Below are 14045 nucleotides of genomic sequence, written 5' to 3'. Positions count from 1 at the left end.
GCACTTGTTCAGCATACCACGTCTGTGCTTGGTCACGTAAAAATGATTTACATGATCGATTGACAGTAAGGTCAAGTGGTTGGAAGTAATTTGTCATATTATGAGGAACTGGAACCATCTTTCCATGATGTTTTTCGACTAGATCTTTGACCTTGTCAGTCCATTGTGCTTTGAATACATCTGCAATCAATAGCCATTTCTTTGATGAACGAAAACCAAGCTCTTTTTTCTTCTTTTGGACGTAAGGTACGAGAACCTTGTTGATGAACTCAATTGATTTTTCTTCGTTTGACCAATGATTAATGCTATGTGTAATATTGAACTCTTCGGGAAAGTCGAATGTAGGATGGCAGCGGGCTGTTTTACCCTGGTAGATTATTTGCATCGGTAGGAAAACTCCAGAGAGACTGATTGAGAAAGTCCCTGTTACTTGACGATAATCAGCAGAGTTAGCTATCGGTACTAGCTTTTCGTTTTTCTTATCCATTGTATACTTGCTGAGTAAAATAAATGGCAATGGTGTCTGGTCAATGTTTATCACTAGATCGTCAGGTATATCGTGAGCATCGACGAGTTCTTTAATACAACGATGAAAAGAAAATCCCATCTCTTTCAAAAAACCGGGAGACACGGGCTGTTTTGCTGTTGTTGCACGTCGCTTTGTAAAACCAATCCGTCAGAAAATTGATTGACACCAAGAAAAATCCAAGTTTATTTGACCTCCATTTTCCTTCAACAGCGAACGGTCATTTGCCAAGACAATCCCTTTTCCAATGGCTATAGCAATATTGTAATTCACTGCGCATCCAGCTTTTCTCATGTTTTTGATCATCTCAAGAACTTTTTCATCGATCAGTTCTCTCAATTCCCCTTGATCTGTTTTGGCTTCTTTGTAGCTTTTGACGATACCTCGAACCGTAGATTCAGGGACTCCAAACTTTCTTGCAGCAGGTCGTATGCCATAAACTATAGCCCATTTCCCAATCTCTGCACGCTGCAGCTTGTCATAATCGCCATATTTTTGCCTTTTCTTTTTTGGTTGGGGCTCGCTGATCATCTGCAACTGTTTTTGAACCTCATTTTGTTCAGAATCTCCTAGACCACTAGCTTGTGCACTCTCTGAGACAGTATCTTCAATTTTCTTAAAATACTTAAAAAGTGCCATGATTACGTTTTCAACGGAGATCTGTTTTAGAAAGACAAAACCATAACACAAACATATCAATGCAATGACATCTTACGTTCGAAAAGAAATTTTCGTTCGATTTTGCAATGCAATTGCATCCTCGGATGAAAACAATCACGTTGCATTTTGACAAGTGATTTTAAAAATGGCTGAGGGAAACTGCGTCGGTTGTCAAGCTATGACAAAATATCTCTGCTTAAAGTGTGGTGACTTTGCCTGTAACAGAAGTTTAAATTGTTCTGTGCCAACATCTGAAAGTTACCCTGGGTGGACAGAATGCAAAGTCGCACTGTGCATGAAATGCGAGAAAGAAGAACATGCCTCTTTTTATCAGGATCACCATCTTGAAGATGGAAAAGATTACAATAAAAGCGAGGCTCAAGACCAAAGTGAAGTTGAAGGAGCACAGGAACTCGAAGACTTACATTTGACTTCAGATGATCATGATCTTGTTATTGATTGTGCTTCCTGAGGATTTCACGAGTACCGAAAGATTTGGTTACCAAAGTTAGGACAAAGGCTTACCGTGAAACGGGATAAAGCTAACCTTTTTGACCCATATTCCATAGGACTATACTGTCAAATCAAAGGAAAGATCGAGAAACTTTCAATTGTAGGGCATCTTCCACGAGAAATTTCCCGCTTTTGCAAATTCTACCTTGAATACAACGGTGTGATCAATGCAACAATACGAATGACAAAGTTCCGCAGAAGTCCTTTACCTCAAGGGGGCTTGGAAATACCAATTAAATTATGTGTTGGAAAAGGAGATTCAAGTAACGAAGTCTTCCGAAAAATGAAAGGGTTCATGCTCGAAAATTACCTTGAGCCAGAGAAAATCCCGCTGAAGATAAAGGTCGAGGAGGAAGACGAAGGCGAAGAAGAAGAGGTTTCATTGTAATTTTAATTTTATTTAAAACAGAAAAAAAGTCACTATACCAGCTGAAAACTATCTCAAATTTTTACTTACAAAAACTGTTACTAAATTACATATCAATTTAGGGTTTCTTAAGCGACTTCCAAGTTTGTGATAGGAAAGCTATTCGCGCGGATTATTTTTCGCTCAGTCTTAATTTCGCGCACCTTAGGTCTGCGCGAATTCTAGTACAGCGCGAATTTTAATACAAGTAAGGTACTTCAATTTACATTCTTTAAGAATCATTTCAAATTTTATCCGTTTTAGGATACCTTAGTTTCGATAAGTTTTATTTATTTATTTATTTATTTATTTATTTATTTATTTATTTATTTATTTATTTATTTATTTATTTATTTATTTATTCATTTATTTATTTATTTATTTATTGGTGTGCACATCATTTAAATTTTCTGGCACATCTTTAAGTTCTGCGACACTAGAAAAACTGCAAAAAATTTTATGTCAAACATTTTATTTCATTTTAGGAATCGAACAACAACAAATACAAAAGCAAATGGGACTTTCTTCGGTTACCGTTGTTGATTGGGACATGTTTTGTGGAGAAGTTTGTGAAATAGTGATGATTAAGAAAAGTGAGATTCTGAAAAATGAGCCAATTGGAGGAAAAGGTGCCGGAATTCAATCAGTATTATAAAATTAGACATAAATACCCTACACAGCCTACATCTATAACATATTGGTGTCCAAAAATTGTTAAGCATTAATTTCAATTTTCGCAAAATTCCATCTATTTTATCTACAATAGGCAACAGGGGACAAGTGACGGTATAGATGTACGGTGATTCTTATAGGAAAGACAGTTCAAATCGATGAATCGAAGTTCGGCAAAAGAAAGTATCAAAGAGGTCATCGCGTAGATGGACAATATGGCCACATTGATTAGAAATAAATTTTAATGATTAATTATTCATAGCCTTGTGTGTGCAAAAAGTTGCGAAGAAAAAACTAAAATTTCAAAGTAGTGTTTGTAAACAGGGAAATATATGTTTATTTACAGATTGATTGACATGCATATCATGTCGTTGACGTTATAGTTTTTATCTCAATTTAGGTACGACAAAACATACGATACATTAACCATGTTAGACTATAAACATCTAAAGGTGAATCATTCTATTGAGTTTGTTAACCTGGATGGTGAGCAAAAAAATAAAATTGAGGGTCACTGGCGTCAAGTTAAGAAAACGCTACCTCCGTTTGGCGTACGTACGTGTATCTACTGTCAGGAAATATAACCTCATAATATGTAGACACACACAGCAGTTCTTTGCCCTTTCCAATCCCAGTTTCCATACAAATATTCAATGGGTTATATATACTGGGTGATAGCTATTTGTTTTTTATCAGCCAGTTTTTTGTAGTAACTCAGACAATTTTTATTGCATAATGACACATTTTCTTTGAATAGTATACTATAAAATAATTTATTTATTAGTTATTTATGTTAACTTTGATTATTACCTTGTGCGATATGATAATGATACAATTACACAATAAATCTAATCTAAATCTTGTAATTTCATGCATTCACGCAACTATGTATAAGCATTACAGCCAAATATCCGTAAACCAGGCAGACATGAAGCCGCGCAGCCGTGTAGCCACTCCATAATTAACAACGGAAAAGGACAGTGTCAATTCTGAAATTGCTCCGAAAATCTTCTCCCTACAACTCAAAGATTACGTAAATTACGTAATCAGGCAGGGGGGGGGCAAGGCAAGGCAAGGGCATAGGCATGGTAGGCACCGGAAAAGGCATGGAAAGGATAGGCAAAGGTACAGTAAGTACTGGAAAGGCAAGAGAAATATCCGTTTTATGTAGGTTCCACTAGAATTTCGTTAAGTAAATTTTAGGAGCTTCAGGGTTGCTACTTACATTTTTGATGTGCTATTGGTGACCTAATTGTGAAGGAAAAGAACAACACTAAATTTTGGGAAATTTTTACCACCCGTGTCAATTTAACAAGAACTCCCCGTCACATATATTGTGAAAGTTTTAATCAATATAAAAGGGTTACGCCCTTTCCAAATGTTTGCCATGGGAAAGAATTTACAGTGAAGTCCTACCAGATGAGTGTAATGCAAATAATAATAAAAAGAAATTTTAATTCGCATCTCAAGAGATCATGAATATAAAAGCATCCTTCGCTAGGAAAAGATGAAAAGTTACGTTTTCACAGTAGATGTGTGATGTCTTAGTAACGGGAAAACCTGTAAACTGAGGTGACAGTGAAAGGATGCAAGTTTTATGAATTTACCGTAATTCCTCTTTTTAACCCCTTTTAACCCTCTCCAGCGACTCAAAAAGTTATTTAGAAATAAAATATCTATGTTTGTTTGTTTTTTCACAACGGGTTGTGTATGTTCCACAGGCACAACAAGTCCATCATAGAACTTCATCTTTTAGATGAAGGTGATGATGAAACAAATGAAGTTAACATTCTGTATTAATTTGAAAAATAGATTTTGTGTTTAAATCTATATTATTTATTTAGCTCCCTCCCTTTATTTATCTCCCCTTCTATTAGGCCCCTGGGGTCTAAAAAGAGGAATTTCGGTATTAGTATTTCGGTATTAGTAAGCGTTAAAAAAAATTTTGAGATGCATAATTTTTACCTTCTTTCCCCACCGGCCTAGCTATTTAAGCAAGACATAAAAATTATGGTTCGTAGCAATTATGGTTTCTAACAGCGGCGTATTTTATGAAGAGCGAGAGCGTAAATGCTGACGGGACTAAAGTAAAACAAAAGTACAACTGCGCAATTAATTAATAAAGAAAAGTGTGGAGAATGGTATACTTAAACATCATAAGAAAACTCATAACAATTTCAACTATCTTTATTGTGAATATCAGATCACAACCTCTCGTTTGTATTTTGTGGACAGGAAATGGTGACCATTTTACCCAAATACCATTTGGAGTGCATATCCGCTTATATTAGACCGTTTGGTAACTCAAAAATTACTTTTGTCACTGACTTATGGAGTACGAAATTTTAAATCAAAAGGACTTGTTGTTGTCGAGATCTTACGTCATTCTACTAAAGGTTAACAGACAAAATTAAAAAAAACAAAAAATAATAAGTAAGGTCTGATTCATGAATACTACTAATAATAACAATAAAGAATACATTCTCACTCATTTGTTTTTGTTTTGCTAAAAAATACAAATCAAGTTGCAAAATCACAAAACAGGCCATATTTCTGCAGTTGCATTTTGATTTCGGATACTTTTAGTTTGTGTTTGTTTATGAAGCGCTTATATGTTCGGTAACCAGTCTTTGGAAAGAAGGGTTAGTATTTTTTGTACATAGAATATTAAAGATGCTCTATTTGGGTATGTTATATATTTTTTATGGATATGTTAACAGTCGGTCCCTTGATAATCTGGTTCAGACGATACATTCTCAGGTGCCAAATACAAGGGAGGGTGGCTTATTAATTTTCAGATTTTTTTCCCACCCACTCACACCTTATTAAGACCCCCCGCTTATTAATTTCATCCAATGAATAAGCTCCTGATAGTTAAAAGAAATTTTCGGAGGTTATTTTTTGTTTTGAACGTTTATACATTCTGTGTGTTTGCTGGTATTTACTTACCATCATTGACGCAAGCTAGCACTACGTTTATTTATACGCAATGCATTTGTACCTACTTTGTATCACATATTTTTGTCGTATGGACGAGGATGTTTTAAGAGGAAGCCACTACAGTGTGCAAAAAAAATTTTGATCCACCCCCCCCCCCCCCCCTCACTTAGTGGTTTTTGGAAAAAAAATTCCGACCTTCCCTCCCTGAAGCCTTCTATTTATACTAGTATTCTTAATTTACAACAGGAAAAAATAGTGAATCGTGACAAAATAGAGACATATCAAGGCCTACTTTATGCAAAAATAATAGCATCGCATCAAAATGATTTTAACAGAACCGTACGTATGAAGAAGACGTTATAATGTAAATAGGTAATCAGCTTCCTATTACAGAAACATTGTACGAGATCTGAATTCCACGTGACATTATTGCGATCGTATAAACTTGACCTAACAAACTGACAAGCTGAATATATTAACTGCAATACAGTCAACATTTGCAAAGCTATCTAATTCGATGTTTGAGGTGACTCTGATTCTTAAGAAGTGAAATTTTACCTTACTAATTGATAGTAATGTATGGAGTTCAGTAAGAATGTAAGTAAGTAAGAGTTTATTTGCTGAGAACATAACTAATTACAAAAATGTTCTATTGAAAAAGGAACTATAACAAGACAAATTTGCTAAGAAACTTTAAACAAGCTGGAGATCATCACTCTAGTAAAATAACTAATCTAAGGAGATGACCACCATTATATATTTAGAATTATCCATTATAAATAAATAAATATAAATTTTTTGTTTATTTTCTTTAAGAAAATTAACTATACAATGTAACTGGGTTTTTTATCCGGTTGCAAAAAGTAGAAAATGGACTAAGTTAGTTAGCAGAGTGATTTGATTTTAGATATTGATAGTGGAGAAAGGTCTTGCCTAGGGAAAACAGATTGAAAAAAGTTCTAGTATACATTGATATAAAGTAGAATTGGTACCAAAAGAAAAAGTTCTGACAAGGGGTTTGTCTAAAAGTTTAATAGAAGACCCTTTGGTATTGTAAGTAAACCAAACGCTAAACGCTAGACTGAAAAGACTATTTATGTCAAGTGGAGAGGTTTTTGTTCAGGATTTGGTTAACTAGAATTAAAGTCAGCAAAGGTGATGGGTCTGACCGCTATTTTTTGAAGTTTAAAGATTCGATCAGTGTGGATGTTATGGGTTAGACACCAAACTTGGGAAGAATAAGAAGCTTGAGAAAAAAATAAAGAGTAGTATACAGAGATGAGTATCTTTAAGGGAACATAGTGACGGAGTTTGGAAATTGCTCCATTACTTCTGGAAAGTTTGGTAGCTAAGTATTTTATATGAAATGACCAATTTAATTATTGAGATGTCTGAAAAGAATAACCTCGGATTTGGCAACGTTAAGTGCAATTTTATTTGCATTTAACCTGGGACTAGACCATAATAGACTGGTGTCATCTGTAAAGTGAAAAACATCACTATAGTAAATTCCGTTTAGGAGGTCATTCATATAAATTAAGAAGAGTAGTGGTCCAAGGACCGATCCCTGGGGCACCCCGTGAAAAAATTCTAGTTCGGAAGAGTTATTCCCAGAAATAAAAACAAATTGTCTTCGGTTAGTAAGATAAGATTTCAACCAGGAGTTTGCTAGTCCACGAATGCCATAGTGTTGCATTTTACCCAATAGTATGTTGTTGTCAACGGTATCAAAGGCTTTTCGAAGGTCAATAAAAATTCCACAAGAAAAATTTCCAGAGTCAAGTTGTTTTCTAATGTTTTCAATTAGACTGATTAAGGCATGGTTAGTTGAGTGTTTATTTCTGAAGCCAAATTGTTTATTAGTGATTATTTTATGTTTATCAAGAAATTTGATGAGACGCGAGTTTTTTTTATAAACAGGAATGGCTTTAACTGTTTTATGAAGGTCAGGATATGTGCTTGTTTGAAAAGAAATGTTGATTAATTTAGTTAATGCAGGTGAGATTTCGTTGACTACATTGACCAATAGTTTAGATGTGATACTATTTGGGCCATTTGATTTACTGATGTTTTCATTACTTTTACGATTTCTTCAGTGTCCACTGGCGAGAAGAAAAAAGAACTAAGGAAGCTATTTTTGAGGTAGTTAGAAAAGTGCTTATTTGTAGGGGGTATTTTATTTCTTATTTTATCAGCAATATTTGTAAAATGATTATTAAAACTATTAGACATGAGAAGGGGATCATTCATTTGCTGATCGTTAATCTTAAGAGTTATGTTGTTGTTATTATTTTGTTGTTTACTTTGTTTAAAATATTATTTATCCCTTTCCAGATAATTTTGGTATTGTTTAAATTTATTTCATAGTATCTTGTGAAATGTTTTTTTTTACTGTTACGAATTAAATCGACTATACGGTTTCTGTACTGCTTGTATTGATTATGGATGTTAGTTTTCTGGATTAGGTTTGTTGTTTTAATAAAAGTTCTTAATAGTTTATTTCGCTTTGATATAGCCTCCCTTATTCCTGCAGTAATCCACGCTTGATTTAGTTTTGATTTGTTTTTAGTCATCAATTTAAGGGGAGCAAAAGTATTTAAATTATTATCGAAAAATGTGTTAAAAAAATTAAAAGAGCTATTTACATCGTTAAAATCAAAAACCTGATCCCAATTTTTACTGGATAACTTTTCCTTGAAGCCAGCTTCAAAAATTTGTTCATCACTGTGTGTCCAAAGTGTCCATCTAACGATGGAATGGGAGAATGATCTGAACTCTTGTTTCAGAAAGACCGACAACACTGAATGGATAAGTTCATCAATACGCTTAGAAAGAGAAACAACATTTATATGAAAACAAGAAAAAAATGGTTTTATAAATTCATCATGATCATAGTACTTACAGTCAATTGTGCAATCCGGTAACTCATCGTTGTCAGTACTGGTGTCAGGCGAGGTAGAATTCAACTTGGTAAAGAAAGATTTAAAAGCAGACAAAATAGGATTCAGAGGTGTTTTAGAATTAACTTGAGAATTTTCAGAGCAAAAAGGTAAGATTTAAGAGTTGCATTTAAGACAAGACCAAACCTCACTGTCCATTACAGCTCGAGTGGACCCATGAGTCACAAAAATTGCAGAATGTAGCTTTAGAATTATTCCTAACTAACTTATTGCAGATGGAGCAGAAAAATTTGTTAGAGCCTAAGGGCATAAGGGAGATCAAACAAACAATAAAACTCAAGAAAACACAAATAGTTAACCCAGTTAAGTGTGAAGTTTTAGGCTCATAAGGGAAGGAGTCAAGGGAATAGCAATAAAAAACAATACTAAAGTGCATGAAAAATAAGCATTGTAAGGATGATATAAAAAATATAAAAGTTAACAACAATATTGGAAACAACTTAAATGATATAAGCAAAAACAAAAGAGAACAGAAACATTACCATCGTACGATCGTGTTTACACCGCCATTTTGGAATGCACACTAGAAATAACATAGTCTCGCATGTAAATAAGATTAAAAAAACAACGGCTGCGCTTATTTGATTATGTTTTCTAGAATTCGAATAGGAAATGAGGAAACAACATCTTCATGGTCTATGTCCATAAAAAGATTGTCTTGGTTTACTTTTATTTGAACCATCCCGTTCTTAGTTCTTAATTTGCTGATCTTGTTGCTTTTAAAATCTATTCATCTTCCACGAATTTTTCTATATAGCGGATAAAGACTTTCGTTGATTTACACCTTATTTTCGGGAATTTCTTTTAGTAAATTTTTCTTGCTCACTATCTTATTTACAGTCTTCCGATTGGAAAATTTAACGATAACTGAATTTCTTTTTCCAATTCTGTGACAGGCTTGTATGTCTGTTTTCGGTTCGATGTTTACGCCGATATCCTTAAGAATGTTACTGACCTTGTCCTCTAACTAACTATCTTCAATCATTTCGTCAATTCCTCCGATGTCGATACATTCTTGTCGGTTGTATTGCTGTGACTTGAGAAGATCAGTTTCGAGACTTTTAATTCTGTTTTGTAGATTGTTAGATGTTGTTTGTGAGACAGCTAAGTGTGATTCTAGGATTTCAATCCGTTTTTCCGTCTTTCTTGTTATTTCAAGTATTTCTGTACCTTTCATTTTCTTTTTGATTGCTCAAGAAGAGAGTGATAATTTCTTTCTTGTTTTTTGCTGCAATTGCTGCTCAGTAAACATTTTAAGATTAGAACGCCCTTTGGTATTTTCTGGATTTTGACTAACTTGATCCAGACATCCGTTCACCTTGACGGCCAGGGTTTATCTGATTTCATCTAAGTGTACGCCTCACGGCGGGTAAAAACGGTCCAAGAAATGCTTATCAAAAGCGTCCGCGTTTTTCGGCCCGTAGGTTTTTAAAAACGGTCGAGGACAGTAAGTATTATATCTTTGGTACATGGTACCATACTTTTATCTGGTATGTGTTTTAAACGTGTCTGATGGTTTTACGAGCGCTAGAATTTGAAAGCCAAATAAATTTTCTTTCGATCGAATATAAACATGCTTATGTTGAACATCGTGGAATGTCTTTTTAGCTGTCTTGAAATAGTGCCTCTTTCAATTTTACCCTTCCAGTAACAAACTTTGTTGGGTATTGAATAGTATTAAATGGTATTATTTTTCTATTTGAAGGCATTAAAACGCAAGTTGTAAGACGAATCTTCAATTCTGTTGTTTTACATTTTTTAATTTTGAAGTTTTTTGGTAAATAAAAGCAACGGAAGTATGGCCATTTTTAAATTGTTTCTTTTTTATTATATTCTTTAAACTAAGGTGTGTTAATGGTCCATCTGGCTATGTCCTATAAGTATAAGTATATTTTAGGTCTCATATAGCCGACTTCTCAATTTTTCACAATATATACAAGAAACCCATCCATATAAAAAAAATTAAAACTTGTATTTAAAGCTAGCTAGCTAGCTAAATATTTTGTGGATGTGTTGTCCCATTGTATAGCTATAGCTAGCTATGCTTTATTCTGACTAAATTTTCTCATGTATTAATTTTTTCGCAAGTTTTCATTCATCCACAAGTAACAAGGAAAAATTTAGGGTTTTTAGGCAAAATAGATGCGTTAAACCGTAGCTAGCTAGAGTTCTGTGTATAGATGAGCGAGCGTTACAAAGTTCTGTATATGTGCGCGCATTCTTATAGGCAATAAAAGAAGGACCACATAAGAAAAACTTTTTCCACTAATTTATATATTTAAGGAATAAACGATCTAAAAGGAGCTGGAATTGGAATACCGTTTTTTTCAATTAAGAAAAGAAATATGTTTTTTCCTTATAAAAAACGAACTTCTGTTTATATATATATACGTTTATTCTTATTTCTTTTAAAACATTCCAAGTCATAAAAATTCATTTCTTTGTGTCATTCGCCAAAATAAATTTCGTTAAAATGACATTTTTTTGTATTCGCCAAATTAAATCCTCGCTAAATTTTATAAAATTTATCATTCGCAAAATTAAATCCCCGCCAAGTATTCCATTTTGGTCATTCACCATTAAATACTCGCCAAAACTTATCCACTTAAGATAGTAAATAAAAATATCCTCTCTTTTTCATCTTCTTTTTCTAAAATGACAGATAATAACTTTTCTTTTCTATATATATATAATATATATATTTATAATTACCTATGTTTTTAGATCATGTATAATGATGTCAGATTTAATTGATTCATATGCAGAGTTGGACGAAAAAAATATCCTCGTCATCAATTTAATAAAGTTTTACTTCGATACAATTTTAACATCTCTTAATCGAAAAATTCAAGCAAAACAAACTTTGTATAATCCCTTCAAAGTTGTCATTAATGAACGTGTCCATTCCGAAATATTTTTAGCTGTTTATAAAGCCATTCGCGACTTTCGCACAGCTTACGGTGGAGAATTGATTGTTAAGAAAGAGAAAAGTGGTATCATTAAAGAAATTAGTATTATTTTTCACCATCTTGGGTCATTGAAATTCCATTTATCAAACTTGTCTAGCCTTGATATCAATAAAATATTCAAAAAGAAGTTTAAAAGCAATGCCGTCGGTGATATAATATGTGGCGATGAAAAAAAATGTATTTTACATTACAAAGTGTCAACAAAGACAATAAATATAACTGCATCGTACAAAGTTGTCAACCAATATGGTATGGTATGTAGTTATTGACAGAATTGGATTTTTATGCTAGTTAAATGTTTTTATTTTGTTGTATTTCTATGCCATGCCTCCTAAAGGAAAGTCAAGGCACAAAACATTAAGTTTTCCCAGTTAGGAAAATATACATCAAACAGAAAAAAAATCAACGATATGGATTTGAAAATTTCAAATCAGAGTAACCTAATTGAGGAAAAACAAAAACAATTAGCAGCATTGAGGGGATAACTTTGATTGAAAGGGATGTTGATAAGTTAAGATATAGATTAGCTAGAAAAAGAAAACGTGTTGGACACCTAATCAGCAAGGTAACAGCTGAGAGGCGTAGTAAATTCCCATCATCTAGTGATTTAAATAGATCAGCAAAAGATACACGTCGTCTGGAAACATTTGCAGCTTGTTCTGCCATTCACGGAGGGTCTAAGGAATCTGTTCAGCCGGTTATGTTTGGTATGATTGACACATTGTGTTCGAAAATCCCCTCAAAAATGTTTGCAAAAAGTTTATTGAATGCTAAATCATCTGTAGTAAAACAGATAAAGGAAACTACCATCAAAATAGCAAATGAAGAATTTTACAATTCAAAAGATAATAAACTACGTTCTCTCAATGTTTTTTACAGCCACAATGTCATGGGGAAAGCTAAATACATGGCTATTAGAAAGGCAAATAGAATTTCCCAGAATAAACAGAATTCAGTGGTTAATTATATTCAGTATCCTCATTTAGCAACTATTATCAATAACATTGACGGAGTGACAAACTAAAAACATTTAATATGCTTGAAAAAAAAGATTTTGAATCTTTTCTGTTTGTATTTGCTCTTGGTGGGGATGGAGCTCCTATTTGTGGTATGTCATTTTTAGTCTCTTTTCTTAATGTTGGTAATCGGATATGCAGCAGCTCCGAAAACTTTTTAATTTTTGGTGGTGATACTGAAAATTCTACTGTTGTATGCAATTATGTTCTCAAGTTGTTGTCGGACGTGAAGTTTTTGGAAAGTCAGGTTTTCACTGTTTATGTTGATGAAGTTGCCTACAAAATTGAATTTTTATTGGGTGAATTACCTAACGATATGAAGATGTTGGCTTTTTTGGCTGGGGAACTAACAAATTCAGCCTACTACTTTTTAACGTTCGGAAATGTAAATAAAGATAATTCAGCCAAATTTGAATATACATACGGAACCAAGCAAAGTGACAAATGGATGCCCTTCAACTATCACAAACGCATAAGTGATGCCAAAAAGGTTGAAGGTAAAAAAAAAAGAAATCGAAGTTAAATGCAAAGGAAATAGTGCAACGAAACGTAGTAACTTGACATCTTATATATGTAAGGTTTTGAAAGGTAGACAAGAAGAAGTCCCCTTGGTTGGCCATTATATTGATAAAGCAAAATGCGAACCTCTTCATCTGAAGAACAATGTCGTCAAAGAGCATTTCATGAAGTTATTCAATCTATGTTTGGCAACTGCTCCATTGAATTCCTACAAAGCATTTAAAGATATACCTTCCTCACATGCTTTAATTAAATTTGTTAATTTTATACGTTCAGCAATGGGATGTAATTTTTTGTCGAAAAAAATTATCCGGTGGTTTAATGAAAGCAGTTCTAAGAATGAAAGTAGTTTCACTTTTCGTTTTCGTGGAAGGGAGAGTAAAGCCTTTCTTTGTCATTTCCCAGAATTAAATTTACTTATTTTAAATGAATTGAAGAGTGAACAAATGAAAATAAGTCTGCATCAAATCCATTTTCAGTTCATATGTTTGCGAAAAATTATTTCACTATCAGTACGTGTAGAGAAAAGATTTAAAGAAGCAATGTAAACTACTTTTCAAGTCAAGCTGTTGGTATGATGTAAGCGTCTCACCCAGTTTATGGACTTTATGTAACTGCATACCTTTCCATGCTGAAAGTACTTTGCTGTGCTACGGTTTCGGAATTGGATGTAATAGTATGGAAGGGCGGGAGCAAAAGCACCAGATGATTGTAAAGTGTTCTAACAATACCACTTTCCAATGTCGCTGGCCAAGAATTTTCCGTCACGAGTACATACGATTGTTGCATCTGAGAGAAAACGGTTACGATAAGTTGCAGTATGTTTCAAGAGGATCTGATTACATACCAGAGAGAGATATGTGT

General features: G+C 33.6%; 1 pseudogene; it reads left to right on the top strand.

The window, feature by feature from the left end:
• Positions 1 to 12646: 12646 nt before the first annotated feature.
• Positions 12647 to 13735, top strand: LOC130626495 (uncharacterized; annotated as a pseudogene).
• The last annotated feature ends 310 nt before the right edge of the window (positions 13736 to 14045 follow it).

This window comes from Hydractinia symbiolongicarpus, chromosome 2, assembly GCF_029227915.1.
Source record: "Hydractinia symbiolongicarpus strain clone_291-10 chromosome 2, HSymV2.1, whole genome shotgun sequence".
Taxonomy (NCBI): domain Eukaryota; kingdom Metazoa; phylum Cnidaria; class Hydrozoa; order Anthoathecata; family Hydractiniidae; genus Hydractinia; species Hydractinia symbiolongicarpus.
Note: the sequence above shows the minus strand (reverse complement) of the source record. Positions and strands in the feature narration are given on the sequence as shown.